Here is a 23,726-nt window from a genome sequence, read left to right as displayed (position 1 = left end):
TGTAAGAGGAAAATTTTAATGGCCTAATTACTGTAATTCTTAATCACATTAGAAATGATATGAAATCTTCAAAACTCAGGTTCAAAGATTTAGTACATCCTATTAACTATGTGAAAAATTAGTGGAAACTCAGTAAACTGCTTTTGTCAGTTGACCTTACCACAGCTTAGAAACTCTTCCTCTCAACGGAGAGAATTTGCTCTACATATCTTTTAACCTCAGAATTCATTCTGTAGCTTTAAGCACTTACCAAACATCCCTTATTTTCCAGAACTGTCCTCTAACGTGAAATACAAATGTTTTCTTTACTCCTGCTCTGTTCCTCAATATATACCTCCTAAAATACTAATAGCCAGCATTGTTGAATAGGAAGGAATCTCAATGCTGTGATAAGCATTGACATTTTCTTGACATCAGGTATCCTGTGACTTATAATCTTCATTTCACCTGCAGGGGCAATGACAATGTTGGCATTGGGATCAAAGAACTCTGAAGTTTTCTTCAGTTGCAAATTAGCAAAAGCAATTATGAGTAACTTGTAAGTGTCTCCAAAGAGACTCTGGAGAAGCTGTTATCTTTTCAATATCTTTGAAGGTTGACCAGGAGGAAACATGCATGTAGCTTCTGTGTCTGATGTGTAAGAGATTTGTAAAGACAGACACTGTCTCAGAGTAAAAGGCTGGAAAAAAAAGTCTTCAAAGCCAATGGTCACAGGAAACAAGCAGAAGTTGTCATCCAAATATCCAATAAAATAGACTATCAACCAAACATTATCAAGCATGATGAGAAAGGACACTTCATATACATCAAGGGGAAAATCCACCAAGAGAAATACTCCGTTCTCAACATCTATGTCCCAAATACAAGAGCATCCACATTCATAAAAGTAACTTAACTAAAGCTCAAAACACACATTGAACCCCATACAATAATAGCAGGAGACTTTAACACCCCACTCTCACCAATGGACAGGTCACTGAAACAGAAACTTAAGAGAGACACAGTGAAACTAAGAGAGGTTATGACCCAAATGGATTTAACAGATATCTACTAAACATTTCACCCTAAAATAAAAGAATACACCTTCTTCTCAGCACCTCATGATTCCTTCTCCAAAACTGACCATATAACTGGTCAGAATAGTACTCCCTACTGATACAACAAGATTGAAATAATAACATGTATCCTTCAAATCAGTATGGCCTAAGACTGGTCTTCAATAACAGCAAAAACTACAGAAAGCTCACATATACGTGGAAACTAAACAAGTTTTTATTCAATGATAAATTGATCAGAGAAGAAATAAGGAAAGAAATTAAAGACTTCCTGGAATTTAATGAAAATGTTGACACATCATACCGAAACATATAGGACACAATGAAAGCAGTGTTAAGAGGAAAGTTCATAGCACTAAATGCCCTGAAAGAAACTGGAGAGATCTTACACTAACAACTTTACAGCATACCTCAGAGTTCTAGAACAAACAAACAAACAAAAAGCAAACTCACACAAGAGGAGTAGAAGGCAGGAAATAATCAAACTCAAGGCTAAAATCAACTAAATAGAAACAAAGAAAACAATAAAAAAATAAACTACACCAGAAGCTTCCTCTTTGAGAGAATCAACAAGATAGAGAAACCACTAGGTAAACTAACTAAAGGGCAGAATTCAAATTAATGAAATCAGAAATGAAAAGGAAGACAGCAACAGAAATGGAAGAAATTAAAAGGAAAAACAAATCCTACTTTCAAAGCCTATTCTCAACAAAACTGACAAATCTAGATTAAATGGATGGTTATCCAGAGAGATACCACATCCCAAAATCAAATCAAGTGCAGGTAAAGTTTCTAACCAGATCATATTATACAAGGTCATTTAAAAACCTCCCAATCAAAACAACTTCAAGGCCAGATGGATTTGGTGCAGAATTCTATCAGGCCTGCAAAGAAGACTTGATCAAATTTTCCTCAAACTATTCCATAAAATATAAAGAGAAAGAATACTACCTAAGTCATTTTATGAAGCAACAATTACTCTAATAACTAAACCATACAAGGACCCAACCAAAAAAGAGAACTCCAGACCAATCTCACTTATGATTATTGATACAAATTACTCAATAAAGTTCTTATAAACCAAATCCAAGAACACATTAAAATCATCATTTATGAGGATCAAGTAGGCTTCATCCCAGGTATGCAAGGTTGGTTTAATATAGAAAATCTGTTTACGTAATCCATTACTTAATCAAACTCAAAGAAAAAAAATCACATGAACATCTCCTTAGACAAAGAAATCATATTTGACAAAATACAACAGCCCTTCATGTGAAAAGTATTGGGTAAATCAGAATTTGAAGGCTGAAACTAACCTAAACTAAATAAAAGCAATTTTCTGCAAACCAACAGACAACACCAAATTAAATGAAGACATACTTGAAGCAATCACACAGAAATCAGACAAGGATGCCCACTCACACCATTTCTATTCAATATAGTACTCTAAGTGCTAGTGACAACAATAAGACAACAAAAAGTTCAAGGGAAAAGAAATTGGCAAAAAAGATATAAAGGCATCACTATTTCCAGATGATATGATAGTATACATAAGCAACCCCATAAATTCTAATGAAGAACTTCTCCAGCTGATAAACAACTTCAGCAAAGTGGCCAGATATAAAATTAATTCAAATAAATCAGTAACCTTACTATATAAAAATGATTAACAGGATGAGAAAGAAATTAGGGAAACAATTCCCTTCACAATAGTCAGAAATAGTATAAAATATCTTGGGGTTACTCTAACCAAACAAGTGAAAGACCCGTATGACAATATATTCAAGTTTCTCAAGAAAGAAATCAAAGAAGATCTCAAAATATGGAGCGATCACCCATGCTCATGGATAGGCCGAATTAACATAGTAAAAATGGCCATCCTTCCAAAGGCAAACTACAGATTCAATGCAATCCCCATTAAAATCCCAACACAATTCTTCAGAGACATGGAAAGAGCAACTATCAAATTCATCTGGAAAGGTGAAAAGCCCAGAATAGCAAAAACAATACTTAACAGTAAAAATCACTCAAGGGAATCATCATTCCTGACCTCAAGCTTTGCTACAGAGAAATAGTCATAAAAACTGTGTGGTAGCCAGGCAGTGGTGGTGCACGCCTGAAATTCCAGCATTCTGTGAGGCAGAGGCAGGCAGATTTCTGAGTTTGAGGCTAGCCTGGTCTACAGAGTGAGTTCCAGGACAGTCAGGGCTATTCAGAGAAACCCTGTCTTGAAAAAACCAAATCCAACCACACCCCCCCAAAAAAACTTCATAGTATTGGTACATAGACACATTGATAAATGGAATAGAGTTGAAGACCCTGAAGACCCACATGCTAAAGAACACTTGATTAATGTAGAACAAGCCAAAAAAATATACAATAGAAAAGAGAAAGCATCTTTGATAAATGGTGCTACTCTAACTGGTTGTCTGTATATAGAAAAAATAAATTAGAGCCATGCTTGTAACCTGCACAAAGCTCAAGTCCAAGTGGATCCAGAATCTCAACATAAATCCATATACACTGAATCTAATAGAAGAGAAAGTGGTAAAGAACGCATTGGCAAAGGGGGAAATTTTTTGAGCTCAAAGTTTTAAAGGCTGTGAAGGAAAAACAGCAAGAACTCATTTGAAAAGCAATTGCTAATTACTAATAACCTGAGACTGTTGAAGTCATTGAGCTTACATATTTAAAGAGAAAATTTTATTATTAAGGAGAAAATCATGCTTTCCTGGTAGAAACAATGATGTGTTCATTGCAATTGGAAGAAACCCCATTTAAATTAAGGAATAAACTGTTGTTTGTAATTCATAATGGACACAATTTTATATAAATCAATATTTTCAGTGTAAGAGAATTTTCACATCTAAATATTTGGCAGCTGTACAATGTTAGCTGAACATTGTTATCTGCAATGTAAAAGAACATAAACGGTTCCTCAGAAAACTGGGCATGACACTTCTGGAGGACCCTGCTATACCACTCCTGGGCATATACCTAGAGGATTCCCCAGCATACAATAAGGACACACACTCCACTATGTTCATAGCAGCGCTGTCTTTAATAACCAGAAGCTGGAAAGAACCCAGTTGTCCCTCAATGGAAGAATGGATACAAAAAATGTGGTATAGTTACACAATGGAGTACTATTCAGCCATCAAAAACAATGAATTTATGAAATTCGTAGTCAAATGGATGGAGCTGGAGAACATCATACTACGTGATGCAACCCAGTCTCAAAAGATTAATCATGGTGTGCATTCACTGATAAGTGGATATTAGCCTAGAAACGTGGAATACCCCATACATAATCTGCATACTAAACGATGTCCAAGAGGAACAGAGGAGTGGCCGCTGGTTCTGGAAGGACTCTGCAGCAGTATAGGGGAATACCAGAACAGGGAAGTGGGAAGGGGTTGACGGGGGGATAGGGAGTATGGAAGAGGGCTTATGGAACTTTTGCGGAGTGGGGGGGCAGAAAAGGGGAAATCATTTGAAATATAAATAAAAATATATCGAATAAATTTAAAAAATGAAAAAAAAAAGAGTGAAGAAAACCAGTGAACCAATTTCAAAATGTCTATGGACCAGAACAGAATAAAATGAATAAATATATACCCCAAACTCTCTTCATTTTTTAAAGCCATCATAGAAATACGAAGTAAAACAACTTTGATAGTTCATCTCATCCAGTTGAAGATGACTAAAAGGAGCAACACAGCAATTAGAAAACACTGTCTCCTGTTGATGTAGGAAAAAAAAAATAAACCCTTGTCCACGGCAGATAAGAGTGCAAAATGATGCAAGCACTCTGGAAAACATTATGGAGAATCCTCATAAAGAAAAAAATATGTCCTCCTTACCATGCTGCTTTATTTCACACTTGTATGAACCAAATTTTCTTAATTAGATCTTAATGTACAGATACTTGCCATGTTTATTGTTTGTTGTAGCCACAAATCTAAGGGTTTTGTTTGTGAGTTTGTGTGTGTGTGTGTGTGTGTGTGTGTGTGTGTGTGTGATTGTGACTCCTACTAATTTCCAAATCTACATTTACAAAACCTCATCAACCTACTTTCCAAATGTGAGCTGAACAAGGACAACACACTAGACATTCTAAACTGCATGTAGTGAGCCAATACTACCCAACCAATATTTACAAAGAATTATAGGTACCCAAGGAACTCTGTGAACAGGAGACTTGGTCTTCATCAGGGACGATCAAAATATTTAGTTGTTCAGTGGTAAAAGTTCATTCTTAAAAACATATACATGTAATCACATACAGACTAAGTCATATCTATAAACATGTATTTATATACATATATATTTGCAATAGCAAATAGTTTGGGAAAGGGCATAAATTTGAAGGAGAATAGGAGTGTAAATGAGAATTTGGAGGGAGGAAAATAAAGGAAAAATGTAATTATATTAGGATCTCAGAAACGAAATCAGAAAATTAAAAGAAAAGCAATATTTTTGGTGTTGAATAAACACATGAAAAATGGCCTATGTTCTTATTAAATCCACTGCCTGAGATAATCATGAAGCAGGAGAATTAAGTAAAAGTGGTGGGAGATAGCATCTTTAGGAACATTGGAAATAAACAGTTACCTCTCACTATTAAAAAGGTATTCAGAACACTGCAAACATTTGAAATATGAGAATCTGGGAGTAATTAGAATGAATATAAACCTATAATCTTTTGACAATGTTTTCAATGACAAATTTCATAATATATGTAATAATAATATTATTATATATGGACCACTACCATTTTCTTAAACTTTGTTTCACACTAGGATTGTTTTACTTATAGATTATAATGAGTTGGGCATATATGAAGTCTAAATTTTTTATAAAATGAGTTATCATATTTTACAGAAGGTAAACTCTAAGTAAGTTTCCTTGAATATGTGTGAAGGTCTGCTTGTGTCTTTAGAAAATTAATCTCAGGGTTGTTTTGATTTGCATTTCCCTAATGACTAATGAAGTTGAGCATTTTTTAAGATGCTTCTCCGCCATCCGAAGTTCTTCAGGTGAGAATTCTTTGTTTAACTCTGTACCCCATTTTTTAATAGGGTTGTTTGGTTTTCTGGAGTCTAACTTCTTGAGTTCTTTATATATATTGGATATTAGCCCTCTATCTGATGTAGGATTGGTGAAGATCTTTTCCCAATTTGTTGGTTGCCGATTTGTCCTCTTGATGGTGTCCTTTGCCTTACAGAAACTTTGTAATTTTATGAGGTCCCATTTGTCAATTCTTGCTCTTAGAGCATAGGCTATTGGTGTTCTGTTCAGAAACTTTCTCCCTGTACCGATGTCCTCAAGGGTCTTCCCCAGTTTCTTTTCTATTAGCTTCAGAGTGTCTGGCTTTATGTGGAGGTCCTTGATCCATTTGGATTTGAGCTTAGTACAAGGAGACAAGGATGGATCAATTCGCATTCTTCTGCATGCTGACCTCCAGTTGAACCAGCACCATTTGTTGAAAAGGCTATCTTTTTTCCATTGGATGTTTTCAGCCTCTTTGTCGAGGATCAAGTGGCCATAGGTGTGTGGGTTTATTTCTGGATCTTCAATCCTGTTCCATTGATCCTCCTGTCTGTCACCAAACAACCCTATTAAAAAATGGGGTACAGAGTTAAACAAAGAATTCTCACCTGAAGAACTTCGGATGGCGGAGAAGCATCTTAAAAAATGCTCAACTTCATTAGTCATTAGGGAAATGCAAATCAAAACAACCCTAAGATTTCATCTTACACCAGTCAGAATGGCTAAGATTAAAAATTCAGGAGACAGCAGGTGTTGGAGAGGGTGTGGAGAAAGAGGAACACTCCTCCACTGCTGGTGGGGTTGCAAATTGGTACAACCACTCTGGAAATCAGTCTGGCGGTTCCTCCGAAAACTGGGCACCTTACTTCCAGAAGATCCTGCTATACCACTCCTGGGCATATACCCAGAAGACTCCCCACCATGTAATAAGGATACATGTTCTACTATGTTCATAGCAGCCCTATTTGTAATTGCCAGATGCTGGAAAGAACCCAGGTATCCCTCAACAGAAGAGTGGATGCAAAAAATGTGGTATATCTACACAATGGAGTACTATTCAGCCATTAGAAACAATGAATTCATGAAATTCTTAGGCAAATGGATGGAGCTAGAGAATATCATACTAAGTGAGGTAACCCAGACTCAAAAGGTGAATCATGGTATGCACTCACTAATAAGTGGATATTAACCTAGAAAACTGGAATACCCAAAACATAATCCACACATCAAATGAGGTACAAGAAGAAAGGAGGAGTGGCCCCTGGTTCTGGAAAGACTCAGTGAAACAGTATTCAGCAAAACCAGAACGGGGAAGTGGGAAGGGGTGGGTGGGAGGACAGGGGAAGAGAAGGGGGCTTGCGGGACTTTCGGGGAGTGGGGGGGCTAGAAAAGGGGAAATCATTTGAAATGTAAATAAATTATATCGAATAATAAAAAAAAAAAAGAAAGAAAATTAATCTCAAGGGGTAATAGGCCCTGATCATAGTCTAAGCAAGAAACACTCATGAATCTTAATGTGCTGCCTATTGCGAGCTCATTGCCATGCTCATGCAATTCTTAGAGTGATTTTGTTCTTGCACATTATGATATAGTGATATGCACTCTTTTAAATGAAAAAATCATAAAAAGAAGAAAATACACATCATATAAAGCTTAAACAATCATGGGTGAAACAACATGATTTTTAGATTTTCATGTTGTACCTTCCCGTAGTTTCTGGCTTGCTTAAGACCAAAGCACTCAGAGAAAAATGGAGCTGTCATGTTAGATTCATGGGTAGAGAAAAAAGTAATCATAATCCCTGAAAAATGCTTCAACTTAAAAGTTGCTCAGACTTTTATGATTCCAGAAAATCAGATATCAAGAAAATGGAATGCACCCTGTGCTTCAGAATTGAGCATATACCTATTAATGCTTGCTTTGTGACCTACTACATCATTAGTTTTGAAGAAGGATCCACGAGGTTCTGAGAAGCTATATTCTTTTGTGTTTGGCTGAAATATTCTAGAGGTGTCTGTTAGGTCTATTTGATTCATAATATCTGTTAATTACAATATTTCTCAGTTTAGTTTTGTCTGGATGCCCTTTCTTTGTCACTTTTACTGTAAGTATCGAGCTTGAATGGTATTGCTTTCATTGGGTATCCAAATAGTACTGGGATATTACATTTACTAATATATGTTACTGTTAATATTCTTATTTTGTTCTTACTGTTCCATCCAAACTTTTGTATATTCGTGATTATTTAGGTTGAAGAGGTATGGCTCAAACTTTTGCAAAATGGGCCCATAACATTCTGCCCTACAAAGCTTGCTATTACATTTGGTATTGATGCGTTGCCCAGATCATTATAAGCTATATAGAGCATCTGCATTCTGACAATGTTGCCTTCTACTCCTACCAGGTAGCACATATGTTTTGTAGTGCTATACATTCAAGATTGTAATCTTCTCCATGGTGTCACTGTTGTCCATTATTGTGGGATGGGCTCTGCAACTCTAACAGCTATATGTTGTTGTATGCCCAATGCTATTGCTTTCCACCATTGTTTGAGGTCTGGGAACTTTTTAGTTCTGATGCCAGTCCCAGGATGTTTCGTTGTATGGCATTAGGTGGCCATGCCATGGGACATTAGGGAATTCTGCTACATGTAGCCAATTTGCTGTTTTCTGTTTCTGTTTAAAATGTCAGTTTTGTTTACAAGATATTGGGGCATATATTACCATATGTCTTGGGCAACGTTGGTATCCGGATCATAGGAGCCAGGGTTGAATATGCATACTAGAGCATTTTGTCCAATTCATTGATTTGCATAGATTTATTATTTTTGTAGTTGCTGTGGGTTGTGTAATTGACTCTATATTGTCAAAATTCTTGTAATCTAACTCTTCTTCATAATCATACTCATAAATCTATTATTCCAGTGCTAGAGATGTATAATTATACTGGTACAGTTATTCTGATAACTGAACAAGTTATTCTGATAAACTGTTTCTAAACATTCTTGTAAAAGTGGTTGTATTAACCTTTGATGTTTTACAGGTGGTATATCTTAGCTGTGAGGTTTTCTACAATGGTCATTGAATATAGCTCTAATATTAAAAGCATTGGTATACAATTTATTAAAACGGCATTTTAGTGTATTTTGCACATGAATATTAGTATTGTTTCCATCTTTGGTGTTTAATATGTAGGCCATGAAGTGATGTGCTGGTTTGGTAGCTGCTCAGAATTAGTTATACATCCTTTAACCCAATCCATAATTTTAACAATAGTATATTTCTGCCAATAGTGATACCAATGAACAATGTCCAGTATCTCTCATCTGGCCAATAACCTGGTAATTTTCATTTGGTCCCACAATAATGGGGTGGATGGTGCCATTAAAATATTTGAGTTGTCCAACATTTGGTACTGCGGTGGTTCATTTAGTTGAGGGGACACTAGTACTCTTGTTTTCTCTGGCTCCTCTACCTGAATGTGTGGTGCTAGGTATGGTGCTCACAGCTCCTGTACTTTTTGGTTCACTGGTTGCAGTGCTCCCAGTTGTATTGTTTCCTGATATTCCCTAACATGATCCACAAATATTAAAAGCCACAAGCACAATGGTGCTAATATGCTTGGGACTGTAAGTATATATATGGGAGGCTATAGTAACTATTACTACTCCTGCTATTGCTCACAGAAATGTATACAGGCTAGGTATGCTGAGAAGTTTCCACATTTATGTTACAATTAGTGTTGCTGTTATCCAGTACAATGATCATGAAGTTAGTGCTAATACCAAGGGGATTTCCAGGGTTCCTTAGCTTGTATGATGATGTAGGAACCCAGTCTCACAAATAGTCCAACTGACAAATTTTATTCCTGCCAGCTTCCTATTGGTTATGCTTGTCACTTGTTATTTGGTCACACCAATGTGTTACAAAATTTACCACAAGACTTACAATATAAACAACTATAATTAATACTAGGCACTTGTAATAAGACTTTTGTATAAAGTTCTACTAAGACATATATGTGTTATGTGATAACTTCCATTCTGGATAGTTTTAAATCAGCTTTACCTTGTGCAATCAAGATGGTGTTTCCCTGTCATTGTGTCACTACTTCTGCTGTTTTAAGCCTGTAAACCTTATTCCTGTGAATGAATATATAGTCCCTTATTAGTACTTTTTCTTGTTCCATTGTATAATCTATATCTATGCTATATTTTATTGCCTCTTGTATCAGAGATTACCTACTCAATCTTGGTCTAATGTTTTGTTCATGTATGCATTTCATTAGTTCTTGTGCAATGGAGCCACTCTTATCTTTACTTCTAGCTTAGTTTTGGGGAGGCCATTAAATCTATTGATGTCTTCTGCTGCTTTTGGCTGATAGGCCATGTACTATTCTTATTTTATATTCATAATCTCACAAAAATTTTTAACCTTGCTTCCTGCGATATGTGTTCCTTTCTCAGATTGTAAATATTTGGGATCCCATAATGGGAAATCCAGTCCCATAATGTGAATATGTTTAAAGACTGATTAGGGTGTCATCGGATGTTGGTGGAACCTAATCTAGTGTGTATGTCTACCAAGGTACATTTATATACTCTTTTACATTGCTTTAATGGTCCTATAAATTCTATTTGTAAGGTATGATTGAAATACAGCCTAAGCTCTCTTTCCCTTATAATTGTGTGAGTCTAGTTATATTCCATGGGCAATGTTTGCATTGGTATATTGCATCATTAATGATTTTTCATGTTACCTTTAAACTTCTACCTGAAAACCAATGGAATGTGGCATGCATTCCTACAAGTTCCAGAGTCTCGAGTATTTTTAATATTTCTTTGGTGGTAATCTCTGTTTCCATGTTTGTATGTTTGTAGTTTAAGTCTTAACTTGTTGGAGCCTATTTATTCTGCTTTCTTTTTTTTTTTTTATTATTCGATATAATTTATTTACATTTCAAATGATTTCCCCTTTTCTAGCCCCCCCACTCCCCGAAAGTCCCGCAAGCCCCCTTCTCTTCCCCTGTCCTCCCACCCACCCCTTCCCACTTCCCCGTTCTGGTTTTGCTGAATACTGTTTCACTGAGTCTTTCCAGAACCAGGGGCCACTCCTCCTTTCTTCTTGTACCTCATTTGATGTGTGGATTATGTTTTGGGTATTCCAGTTTTCTAGGTTAATATCCACTTATTAGTGAGTGCATACCATGATTCACCTTTTGAGTCTGGGTTACCTCACTTAGTATGATATTCTCTAGCTCCATCCATTTGCCTAAGAATTTCATGAATTCATTGTTTCTAATGGCTGAATAGTACTCCATTGTGTAGATATACCACATTTTTTGCATCCACTCTTCTGTTGAGGGATACCTGGGTTCTTTCCAGCATCTGGCAATTACAAATAGGGCTGCTATGAACATAGTAGAACATGTATCCTTATTACATGGTGGGGAGTCTTCTGGGTATATGCCCAGGAGTGGTATAGCAGGATCTTCTGGAAGTAAGGTGCCCAGTTTTCGGAGGAACCGCCAGACTGATTTCCAGAGTGGTTGTACCAATTTGCAACCCCACCAGCAGTGGAGGAGTGTTCCTCTTTCTCCACACCCTCTCCAACACCTGCTGTCTCCTGAATTTTTAATCTTAGCCATTCTGACTGGTGTAAGATGAAATCTTAGGGTTGTTTTGATTTGCATTTCCCTAATGACTAATGAAGTTGAGCATTTTTTAAGATGCTTCTCCGCCATCCGAAGTTCTTCAGGTGAGAATTCTTTGTTTAACTCTGTACCCCATTTTTTAATAGGGTTGTTTGGTTTTCTGGAGTCTAACTTCTTGAGTTCTTTATATATATTGGATATTAGCCCTCTATCTGATGTAGGATTGGTGAAGATCTTTTCCCAATTTGTTGGTTGCCGATTTGTCCTCTTGATGGTGTCCTTTGCCTTACAAAAACTTTGTAATTTTATGAGGTCCCATTTGTCAATTCTTGCTCTTAGAGCATACGCTATTGGTGTTCTGTTCAGAAACTTTCTCCCTGTACCGATGTCCTCAAGGGTCTTCCCCAGTTTTTTTTCTATTAGCTTCAGAGTGTCTGGCTTTATGTGGAGGTCCTTGATCCATTTGGATTTGAGCTTAGTACAAGGAGACAAGGATGGATCAATTCGCATTCTTCTGCATGCTGACCTCCAGTTGAACCAGCACCATTTGTTGAAAAGGCTATCTTTTTTCCATTGGATGTTTTCAGCCTCTTTGTCGAGGATCAAGTGGCCATAGGTGTGTGGGTTCATTTCTGGATCTTCAATCCTGTTCCATTGATCCTCCTGTCTGTCACTGTACCAATACCATGCAGTTTTTAACACTATTGCTCTGTAGTATTGCTTGAGGTCAGGGATACTGATTCCCCCAGATTTCCTTTTGTTGCTGAGAATAGTTTTAGCTATCCTGGGTTTTTTGTTGTTCCAGATGAATTTGATAATTGCTCTTTCTAGCTCTGTGAAGAATTGAGTTGGGATTTTGATGGGTATTGCATTGAATCTGTATAGTGCTTTAGGCAAAATGGCCATTTTAACTATATTGATTCTGCCGATCCATGAGCATGGGAGGTTTTCCCATTTTTTGAGGTCTTCTTCCATTTCCTTCTTCAGAGTCTTGAAGTTCTTGTCATACAGATCTTTCACATGTTTGGTAAGAGTCACCCCAAGATACTTTATACTGTTTGTGGCTTTTGTGAAGGGTGTCATTTCCCTAATTTCTTTCTCAGCCTGCTTATCCTTTGAGTATAGGAAGGCCACTGATTTGCTTGAGTTGACTTTATAACCTGCCACTTTGCTGAAGTTGTTTATCAGCTGTAGGAGCTCTCTAGTGGAGTTCTTTGGGTCACTTAGGTAGACGATCATGTCGTCTGCAAATAATGATAGTTTGACTTCTTCCTTTCCAATTTGTATCCCTTTGACCTCCTTATGTTGTCGAATTGCCCGAGCTAGTACCTCAAGTACAATATTGAAAAGATAAGGAGAAAGGGGGCAGCCTTGTCTGGTCCCTGATTTCAGTGGGATTGCTTCAAGTTTCTCTCCATTTAGTTTGATGCTGGCTACCGGTTTGCTGTATATTGCTTTTACTATGTTTAGGTATGGGCCTTGAATTCCTGTTCTCTCCAAGACTTTAAGCATGAAGGGATGCTGAATTTTGTCAAATGCTTTTTCAGCATCCAATGAAATGACCATGTGGTTTTGTTCTTTGAGTTTGTTTATGTAGTGGATTGTATTGATGGATTTCCGTATATTGAACCAACCCTGCATTCCTGGGATAAAGCCTACTTGATCATGGTGGATGATCGTTTTGATGTGTTCTTGGATTCGGTTGGCAAGAATTTTATTGAGTATTTTTGCATCGATGTTCATAAGGGAAATTGGTCTGAAGTTCTCTTTCTTTGTTGGATCTTTGTGTGGCTTTGGTATCAGCGTAATTGTGGCTTCGTAGAAGGAATTGGGTAGTGTTCCTTCTGTTTCTATTTTGTGGAATAGTTTGAAGAGTATTGGTGTTAACTCTTCTTTGAAGGTCTGGTAGAATTCTGCACTGAAGCCATCTGGTCCTGTGCTTTTTTTGGTTGGAAGACTTTCTATGACTCCTTCTATTTCTTTAGGCATTATGGGACTGTTTAGATGGTCTAGTTGGTCCTGATTTAATTTTGGTATTTGGTATCTGTCAAGGAAATTGTCCATTTCCTCCAGATTCTCCAGTTGTGTTGAGTATAGGCTCTTGTAGTAGGATCTGATGATTTTTTGGATTTCCTCAGTTTCCGTTGTTATATCTCCCTTTTCATTTCTAAGTTTGTTAATTTGGATACTTTCTCTGTGCCCTTTGGTCATTCTGGCTAAGGGTTTATCTATCTTGTTGATTTTCTCAAAGAACCAGCTCCTGGTATTGTTGATTTTTTGTATGGTTCTCTTTGTTTCTACTTGATTGATTTCGGCCCTGAGTTTGATGATTTCCTGCCTTCTACTCCTCCTGGGCGAAATAGCTTCTTTTTGTTCCAGGGCTTTCAGGTGTGTCATTAAGCTGGTAATGTATGCTCTCTCCATTTTCTTTTTGGAGGCACTCAGGGCTATGAGTTTTCCTCTTAGCACTGCTTTCATTGTGTCCCATAGATTTGGGTATGTTGTGTTTTCATTTTCATTGTGTTCTAAAAAGTCTTTAATTTCTTTCTTTATTTCTTCCTTGACCAAGGTATCATTGAGTAGAGTATTGTTCAGTTTCCACGTGTATGTGGGCTTTCTGTTGTTTCTGTTGCTATTGAAGACCACTTTTACTCCATAGTGATCAGATAGGAGGCATGGGATTAGTTCGATCTTCTTATATTTGTTGAGGTCTGTCTTGTGACCAATTATATGGTCGATTTTGGAGAAGGTACCATGAGGTGCTGAGAAAAAGGTATATTCTTTTGTTTTAGGATAGAATGTTCTATATATATCTGTTAAATCTAATTGGTCCAAAGCTTCAATTAGTTTCATTGTGTCCCTGTTTAGTTTCTGTTTTCCTGATCGGTCCATTGAGGAAAGTGCAGTGTTGAAGTCACCCACAATTATTGTGTTAGGTGCAATGTGTGCTTTTAGTTTTAATAAAGTTTCTTTTACAAAAGAGGGTGCCCTTACATTTGGGGCATAGATGTTCAGGATTGTCAGTTCTTCTTTTTGTATTTTTCCTTTGACCAGCAAGAAGTGTCCCTCAGGGTCTCTTTTGATGACTTTGGGTTGAAAGTCAATTTTATCTGATATTAAAATGGCTACTCCAGCTTGTTTCCTGAGACCATTTGCTTGTAAAATTGTCTTCCAGCCTTTTACTCTAAGGTAGTGTTTGTCTTTGACCCTGAGGTGTGTTTCCTGTAAGCAGCAAAATGTAGGGTCCTGTTTACGTATCCATTCAGTTAGTCTGTGTCTTTTTATTGGGGCATTAAGTGCATTGATGTTAAGAGATATTAAGGAATAGTGATTGTTACTTCCTATCATTTTTGACGTTATTTTTTAAATTTGAATGCTTAACTTCTTTTGGGTTTGATGAAAGGTTACTATCTTGCTTTTTCCAGGGTGAAGTTTCCCTCCTTGTATTGGTGTTGTCCTCCTATTATCCTTTTTAGGGCCGGGTTTGTGGATAGATATTGGGTAAACTTGGTTTTGTCATGAAATATCTTAGTTTCTCCATCTATGGTGATTGAGAGTTTTGCTGGATATAGTAGTTTTGGTTGGCATTTGTGTTCTCTTAGAGTCTGCATGAGATCTGCCCAGGACCTTCTAGCCTTCATAGTCTCAGGTGAAAAGTCTGCTGTGATTCTGATAGGTCTTCCTTTATATGTTACTTGGCCTTTTTCTCTTACTGCCTTTAGTATTCTTTCTTTGTTTAGAACATTTGGTGTTTTGATTATTATGTGACGGGAAGTATTTCTGTTCTGGTCCAGTCTGTTTGGAGTTCTGTAGGCTTCTTGTATATTCATGGGCATCTCTCTCTTTAGGTTAGGGAAGTTTTCTTCCATAATTTTATTGAAGATATTTGCTGGCCCTTTAAGTTGTAAATCTTCACTCTCCTCTATGCCTATAATCCTTAGGTTTGGTCTTCTCATTGTGTCCTGGATTTCCTGGATATTTTGGGTTACAAGCTTTTTGCATTTTGCATTTTCTTTAACTGTTGAGTCCATGGTTTCTATGGAATCTTCAGCATCTGAGATTCTTTCTTCTATCTCTTGTATTCTGTTGTTGATATTTGTATCTCTGTCCCCTGATTTCTTCCCAAGGCTTTCTATCTCCAAAGTTGTCTCCCTTTGAGTTTTCTTAGTTGTTTCTACTTCTGATTTTAGATCCTGGATGGTTTTGCTTAGCTCCTTCACTTGCATGTTTGTGTTTTCCTGTAATTCTTTAAGAGATTTTTGTGTTTTCTCTTTCATGAGCTCAGCCTGTTGACCAAAGTTCTCCTGTATTTCTTTAAGAGATTTTTGTGTTTCGTCTTTCATGACCTCAGCCTGTTGAGCAAAGTTCTCCTGTATTTCTTTAAGTGTTTTTTGCATTTCCTCCTTGTTGGCTTTTGTATTCTCCTGGATTTCTTTCAATGATTTTTGTGTTTCCCTTGCAAGGGCTTCTACCTTTTGATCCATTGTCTCCTGAATTTCTTTATGTATGACCTTCATGTGTTCCTGTACCAGCATCATGACCAGTCATTTTAAATCCAAATCTTGTTTTACTGGTGTGATGGGGTATCCAGGACATGTTGGTAGAGGAGAATTGGGTTCAGATGTTGCCATATTGCCTTGATTTCTGTTAGTGACGTTCCTGCGTTTGCCTTTTGCCATCTAGATCTCACTGGTGTTAGTTTATCTTGTCAGTGCTGGACTCACCAGTGCAAGCTGCCCCTTCCCAGTTGGCCTCTGGTGCACAGCTTACCTCCTGCACTGCTTGTAGACAGTGTGCTGCTGCCCAGGCTGTTCAGATCCCAAAGCAGGCACCCGAAGGCTCCCGCTGGGGCCCGCTGGATTCACTGGAGCACACTGACTTCTCCCAGCTGGCCGCCCGGAAGCCCAGCTAGCCACTTGCAGGACTTGGAGATGTAATGCTGCCGCCCAGACTGATCTGGATCCGGAAGCGGAGAGAGTAGAGCTAAGGGCTTCTGCCTGAGGCCTTGCCCCAGATTGTGTCTGTGGAGCAGATGGAGCCCGTGTGCACTCCCAGGGAGTGCCGACGGTGTATGCTACTGTGACATCCCCTGAGTTCCGCTCACTCCGCTGGGCAGCCGATCTGCCAACCGGGCTATCGCACACAAGGTTAGCCTGGCCGCCCAGTCCCTGAGTCCAGGCAAAAGCCTGGGAGGCCAAGGTCCGAGCAAAGTTCCCCTACTGCTTTGACTGTTAATTGGGTTTGCCAGGTGACTAGGATGGCGGGCGTGTGCGCCCGCGCTCCCTGAAAGCGCCGGGAGAGTCTGCTTTGCTAACAATCACCTGGGCGGGTTGACTCACAGATGGCCCACCAAGCCGCCCAGTTCTTGGGGTCAGTCCTGTGCCTTTTGGGGCCTGGACCCCCGCTTTGTTAGCCTTAGGCTATGCCTGTTACAGGTCTGCCCGCCTGAGCTCTCTGTCGTCCTGCAGGCAAAATGGCGGCGGCGCGCTCGCAGGCCTGGGCAAAAAACCTCCTGGTTGGGTTGGCACCCCGATGGCCCCCCGACCCGCCCAGGGCCTGGGTGCAGGCCAACGCCCGTCGGGCTCAGACCACCGTGGTGTTGGCCTCGGATTATGTTTGTGTACCTCAGTCTGTCCGATTCCTGGAGTACGGAACCAAGATGGATCCTCCTCTCCTGACTGGTGGGAGGCCGAGTTCTGAAGTGGCCTCCGTGCAGGAAAGGCGCCGCACAACTGCAGCTGCTTGCTGTCCGGCTGGTCAGCGAAGGTCAGTGGTCGTGGGCGCAGGGCCTAACTGGTCCCTGTGACGCCTTGGTTCCACTGCTGATGGCCCTTCAGCTGGAGCAGCCACTGCTGCCGCTGCTGCCGCCGCCGCCGCCGCCGCCGATTTATTCTGCTTTCTAATTTCATTTTAATCCAATTGTTAGACTGGCTAATTTATCATGTCTACATTGGTCACCTTCTTTATTAGTATGGTTATCCATGTGATATACATCACCTTAACTTTTTTTGGTTATATCAAGCAATAATATCCAAAATTCCTTGGACCATATATCTTGGCAATTAATTTTTCAGTCACTCATTTTCCATTTTCCTAACCATAGAACTATACCATTGGTTACACATCATGAGTCAGTGAACAAGTGTAATACCTTCTGTTTTTCTTTGAGGCTTTGTCTTAGTGCTGGCATGGCTGCTACTACTCTGTTTTGTGCAGATTTAGCTGTTCCTTGTTCTGTAATCACTATTCCATTCTCTGGTCTGTCAGCTGCCGCATTCCATAAGACGATGTTCTGGCTAGGCAGCAGTGGCACATGCCTTTAATCCCCCAGCACTTGGGAGGCAAAGATAGGAGGATTTCTGAGTTTGAGGTCAGCCTGGTCTTCAGAGTGAGTTTCAGGACAGCCAAGGCTAAACAGAGAAACTCTGTCTCATAAAACCAAAAAAAAAAAAAAAAAAAAAAAAAAAAAACCAAAGCAAAACAAACCCAAGCATATGTGGAGCCATCTGTAACCCAGACCTATTGGCCATTCTCTTTCATTTATTTTGGCAAAGATATTCCAGTTTCTGTACTGTTTTAGGTGCAGACTGTTTAAATACACTATATCATCTGGTTGGAAGTATTGTATAGTTATTGTTGTAACTCTGTTTTACATAAATAAACTGTAAATAAAGAAAATATCTAATAATAAGAAAAGAAAACAAAAAGAAACATAGTAATAGAATTATTCCTAACAATAACAACAACAGCAACAACAATGGAATGCTTTAAAATATTCCATTATATATTCTAGCACTGTTTTCACAGCCTGTTCTAGGGATTTCCAAATAAAATCACTTGACTTCCTTGTACTATTTATTATACAAGTGTTGCAAAATGACTTGTAAATATGTATGTGTTGTCTAAAATATCCATATAATCCTATAAGATGTTGTAACTATTTTATTGCTTGGTGTTTTAAGCTGTTCTAATTTACTTATGACTTCTGTAGTTATTTTTGGTTCTGTAATGGAGCACATTATACCCAAGAACTTAACCTTTGTATCTAGTCCAGATATCTTATTCTTGTTGATGGTCCAATCTTCATCTCTCAATAGCTATACTGGCTTTTTGTTTTGTTTGTTTCTGTTTGTTTGTTTGTATATTTTTTCCTTTTCTTGTCCTATTATCAAAACATCAACATATGAATATATAATTTAGTTAGGTACTTGTGTGAACTTATGCTGGGTACATTTTATAATGTTGTGGGCAATTATTGCACTGTTTATGAATCCTTGTGATAGTCTAAGAAATTAGTACTGTCTTCCTTGCCAGGTAAATGTGGTATATTCTCTGTTTTGTGGGTGCAATAGTATGTGGAAAACATGTCTGACAAATCTATAATTTTCAGTTCTTTAGGCACTGCTTTCTTAATCCTCATGAAAATATCTTCTACATCTGGTAATTGTCCTGAACATTTGGAGGACAAATAATTAATTCTCTTTTAATTTACTGTCAGTCACTACTTATCAATTGGTTTTAAAAATGGCCAACATGGACTGTTGAAATTGAAGCTTTGAGTTGTTTTTTTCCATACTTGGTATAGTGTCTTGTAGTTCTGTATATATATTTCCATCACTTCCTGTGTCAGTTAGCAATCTAACATTTATTTTCTTATTCTTAATTATCTGGGGCAACATAATATATGGTTTTATTGCTACCTGACTTAATTCCTGTTGAAATGAATTTTTATAATGGTGCACTGACTGCTCTTTTTAAAAGAGCTAGTTTGATCAATAACCAAACTCTAATAAATATTCATTCATGTCTATGAAAGGATGACAGGACGATTTTTGAGGATTTTTGAGGATTTATGAGTGCCACATATAGTTGAAAATTTGGCTAGAGACTTTTTTATGTCTCAGCCAGTTTTAGAGTTCTTCCCATGTTGACAGATCAGTAAATTTTGAAACAGTTATATATAGTTAAAACAATTTAAAACAAAACAATTTAAAACAATTATTACTGTTTATTAAGAAAGATTTTCTCTGTATAGCCAGAGCTGAACAGATTTGTTTATAGATTAGAATGGCTTCAGACTCATAAGTAACTTCAGTGTCCATGCCCTTGTCTCCTAAGCATTGAGATTAAAGACTTAGATTTATTTATTCATCCAGGAATCCTTAAAAACTTTTAATGTAATTTCCATTTCTTTCTTTATTCGTAACAAGATATTTATACCAATTTCCTTGTAATAATTTTCTCATCTCGTTTCTTTCATATCTACCCCATTCTTCAAGTTCTTTCATAAAGCTTGCTTGGTGTTGCAATAGTGCTCAGGTCTATTGCCTGACACAGTAGGTGCTCAGCCTAACAGGTAGTCACACTATTAAGATAAAAGGAAACTCTCTCTTCATTAGCAACTATCCAATGATACAAGGATTTTAATTAGCATTGGAAAGTCATGCTTTTCTTCATCTTCTATCAATGTTTGTATATTGTCTGATTTCAGCTTGCACAGGTATTGTGGGTTCTGTTACACAATAACTGTGCAGACAAATATTTAACTGTAAAATACTAGAGTCATAAAGCATGAAGAAATCAAGCACATATATTTGTGGTTATATTTATCTGATTTTTTCCTTTCATAATTCTGGTAGTTTTTATTATGCCTCTACCATAGAAAGAAAGAAACTAATCATGCATAGATATTTTGAACAAAGAAAGACTGGGTTGAGAAGTGGGAACACTTAAGCAATAGTGAGAAAAATATAGTCCAAGTAAACAAATTATAATAGGATCATACGTTTACTCAATGAGTTGTAACGTATGTTTAGCAAAGTTAATTTGGCTAAGAATCTGGGGTTCTACAGACTATAATCTATAAGGTAGAATATAGCACTACTCTGCTATAAAATAATAATTAAATGGATATGACCTCCCCATATATTATTTTACAATTACACTGATATTTTGAATGACATAAGAGGCCTAAGATTACATCTGCATCATTAAAGAATACTATTCTAGTTTTCTATTGATTTTCATGGCCATATAGCCATTTCTCCTGTCCTTCTCAGTAGCTGATTCTGAATCCTCCATTCTCTTCCCTGTGCCCCCTCTCTCCAAGTTTCTTTACTCCATCTGACTTTTATCAACTTTTCCTTCCCCCTTTCATGTGTGTTTCTGGCATTTTACTTGTGCCTTTCTTCTTATCTAGCTTTTTTGGGTCTGTGCAGTATAGCCTCGTACCTGTATTTTATGACGAATATCCACATATAAGTGAGTGTATACCATGCATGCATTTTTGGACCTAGACTACTTCACTTAGGGAGTTATTCTCAAGTTACACACATTTGCCTACAAAATTCATGAGTCCTTTGTTTTTAACATCTGAATAGTATCTCATTGTGTAGAATCACATATTCTTTAGCCATTCTTCTTCTTGTTGTTTGTTTGTTTGTTTTATTATTGGAGATAGGGTTTCTTTGTGTAGCCCTGGCTGTCCTTGAACTTACTCTGTGAGTAAGGCTGTCCTCAAACTCAGAAATCTGCCTGCCTCTGCCTCTAAAGTGCTGAGATTAAAGGTGTGTACCACCACTGCCCATTTACCCATACTTTAGTTGAGGGATATCTAGGTTTCAGTTTCTGGTCATTATGAATAAAGCTGCTATGAGCATAGTTGGCAAGTGTTTTTGTGGTATTTTGTATCATCTCTTGGGTATAGGTCCAGAAGTGGTATAGCTGGATCTTAAGATAGGACGACTCACAGTTCTCTGAGAAACCACCAAATTGCATTCCAAAGTGGTTGTACAAGATTCCACTTCCACTGGAAATGAAGAATTATTCCCCTCATTCCACATCCTCAATAGAATGTGCTATGTCTTGAGATTTTGATCTTAGTCATGCTAATGGGTATAGATGGAACATCAAACTTGATTTCCATTTCCCTTATCAATAGGGATTTGAACATTTCATTAAGTGCTTCTCAGTCATTCTGGATTCCTCTGTTAAGAATTCTCTAAAATCTGCAAGTGATGAGGTGAAGAGGTGGGTTCATCTCCAGGATAAGTCAGAGACCTGGGATAAAGGAGGTACCCAAAAACCAATGGGAGTGATCTTAGCTGTGACTCACAACAGTGGGAATATGGTATATCCCATATCGTAAAGTCAAGAATCAATTTCTGATATTACTAATAATACTATGTTATGCTTACAGATAGGAGCATGTTGTCCTCTCAGAAGCCCCACCCAGCAGCAGACTCAAACAGATATAAATACCCACAGTCAAACAGTGGCTTAAGCATGGGAACTCTTATGGAAAAATCAGAGGAAGGATTGCAGGGCTCCAAGGGATATAGGAGCTTCATAGTAAGACTAGCAGAGTCAAGTAATGTGAATACTTAAGGATATTAGAGTCTGAACCACCCACCAAAGAACATACATGAACTGAACCTAGGTCTCCCTGATCATAGGTAGTAGATGTGCAGCTTGCTCTTCACACAGGTCCCTAACAACTAGAAAGAGGACTATCTCAAAAGCTATTGCCTGTATGGGATATATGTTCTTCTAACTGGGCTCCCTTATCTGTCCTCAGTGGAAGAAGAAGTTCTAGCTTCTCAGAGCTTTGAAGTGGCAAGGTAGGAAGATATAGAAGGGGGGCCCACCTTCTATGAGGCAAAGGAGAGAAGAGAGATGGGGAGGATTGTAGGAGGAAGGGACTGAGAGCAAGGCAGTGAGTGGGATATAAAATGAATACATAAAAATAAAATTAAATTAAACATATTATGTGTAATTTCATTGCAAGATTATGGTATTTTTGTATTTCTCATTCAGGTAAAGCAGAATCTAGAAACTGTAAAATCATGACCTATCACAAATGGACATAATGTAGGAAAAGACATAGAAATTATGGCTGTGATATTAATCAACCACCCACTGGGATTATCTAAAATAGCAATATAGCCTAGTAAAATGGAAGAGAGAGTATAAAATACTAGAAAGGTGCAAACCAGAATGAGGATGTTCTGTATAGCTCTGATTTCAGCAGAGGTTCTGATGGACGCATGAGCATGAAGGGTGTGTTGAACCCTCTTCTTGTGTCCATAAAGTATGACAATCATAAAGATGCTGGAACAGACAAGGAGTACAGAAAATAAGACTTCTGGAAACATACAAAATGCTATATACAATAAATCTACTGTTTTGTCACGGCCTACAGAGTAGCAGAAATGAAAATCACCCATTTGTGTCACATTTTCTAAATTCCTATTGGTAGTTGTGTAGACAGGGAAAAGCATATTTACTAGCATCAACAGGATCCAATTAAGGCAAATATATAGGCCCACAAACTTTGTAGTTTTGATTTTAAATTCCTTCCAGCAGTAGTTCCTGGGGTTGATGGTGATTACCCAAAAAACACTCAGGACACAGGTAGTGCTGATAGACACACTCCTGGCAAGTCTTTGAACATAAGAAAGAAGCTTGCATCCAAAATGACTAAATCCCAAATTCCAACCAAAAGCTCCACATGCTGCAGGGATTCCAACAGAGATAATAGTCAAGGAGTTGGATATGAACACATGTATAAAAATCCTATATATGACCTTTAAAGTATGTTCATTGAAGTAAATGATTAGATAGGTGAAAAGAAGAAAGAAGTTTCCTAGAATACCAAGTGCTGTCTGAAATAAGAGCACTATTCCAATTGTCAAGTTTCTCAAGTCCGTTCTGGCTTTCAACATTTTTTTAAATCAAGGCAGCAATCGAATTTCTGAGTCAAAGCATGTAACTGAAGTTTTCTTGATCGGGATATGTGTGTGTAAGGATCACAAAGCCAAATATATTCAAGGTCATGGAGTCTGTCATAGCAAGACTGTTTCAAAACAAATATTTCATAGTCATTAATAATTTCTAGTAAAATTTTTAATATGCACAATAAATGCACATATTTATAGGCAGGGTTTCCCTCACATTTTATTGAAATGT

At 37.8% G+C, this 23,726-nt stretch overlaps 1 pseudogene; it reads right to left on the bottom strand.

Moving 5' to 3' along the window:
- Nucleotides 1-22,546: 22,546 nt before the first annotated feature.
- LOC127673997 (vomeronasal type-1 receptor 4-like) lies at nucleotides 22,547-23,525 on the bottom strand (annotated as a pseudogene).
- Between the last annotated feature and the right edge of the window lie 201 nt (nucleotides 23,526-23,726).

Source organism: Apodemus sylvaticus, chromosome 23 (genome assembly GCF_947179515.1).
Source record: "Apodemus sylvaticus chromosome 23, mApoSyl1.1, whole genome shotgun sequence".
NCBI lineage: Eukaryota > Metazoa > Chordata > Mammalia > Rodentia > Muridae > Apodemus > Apodemus sylvaticus.
Note: the sequence above shows the minus strand (reverse complement) of the source record. Positions and strands in the feature narration are given on the sequence as shown.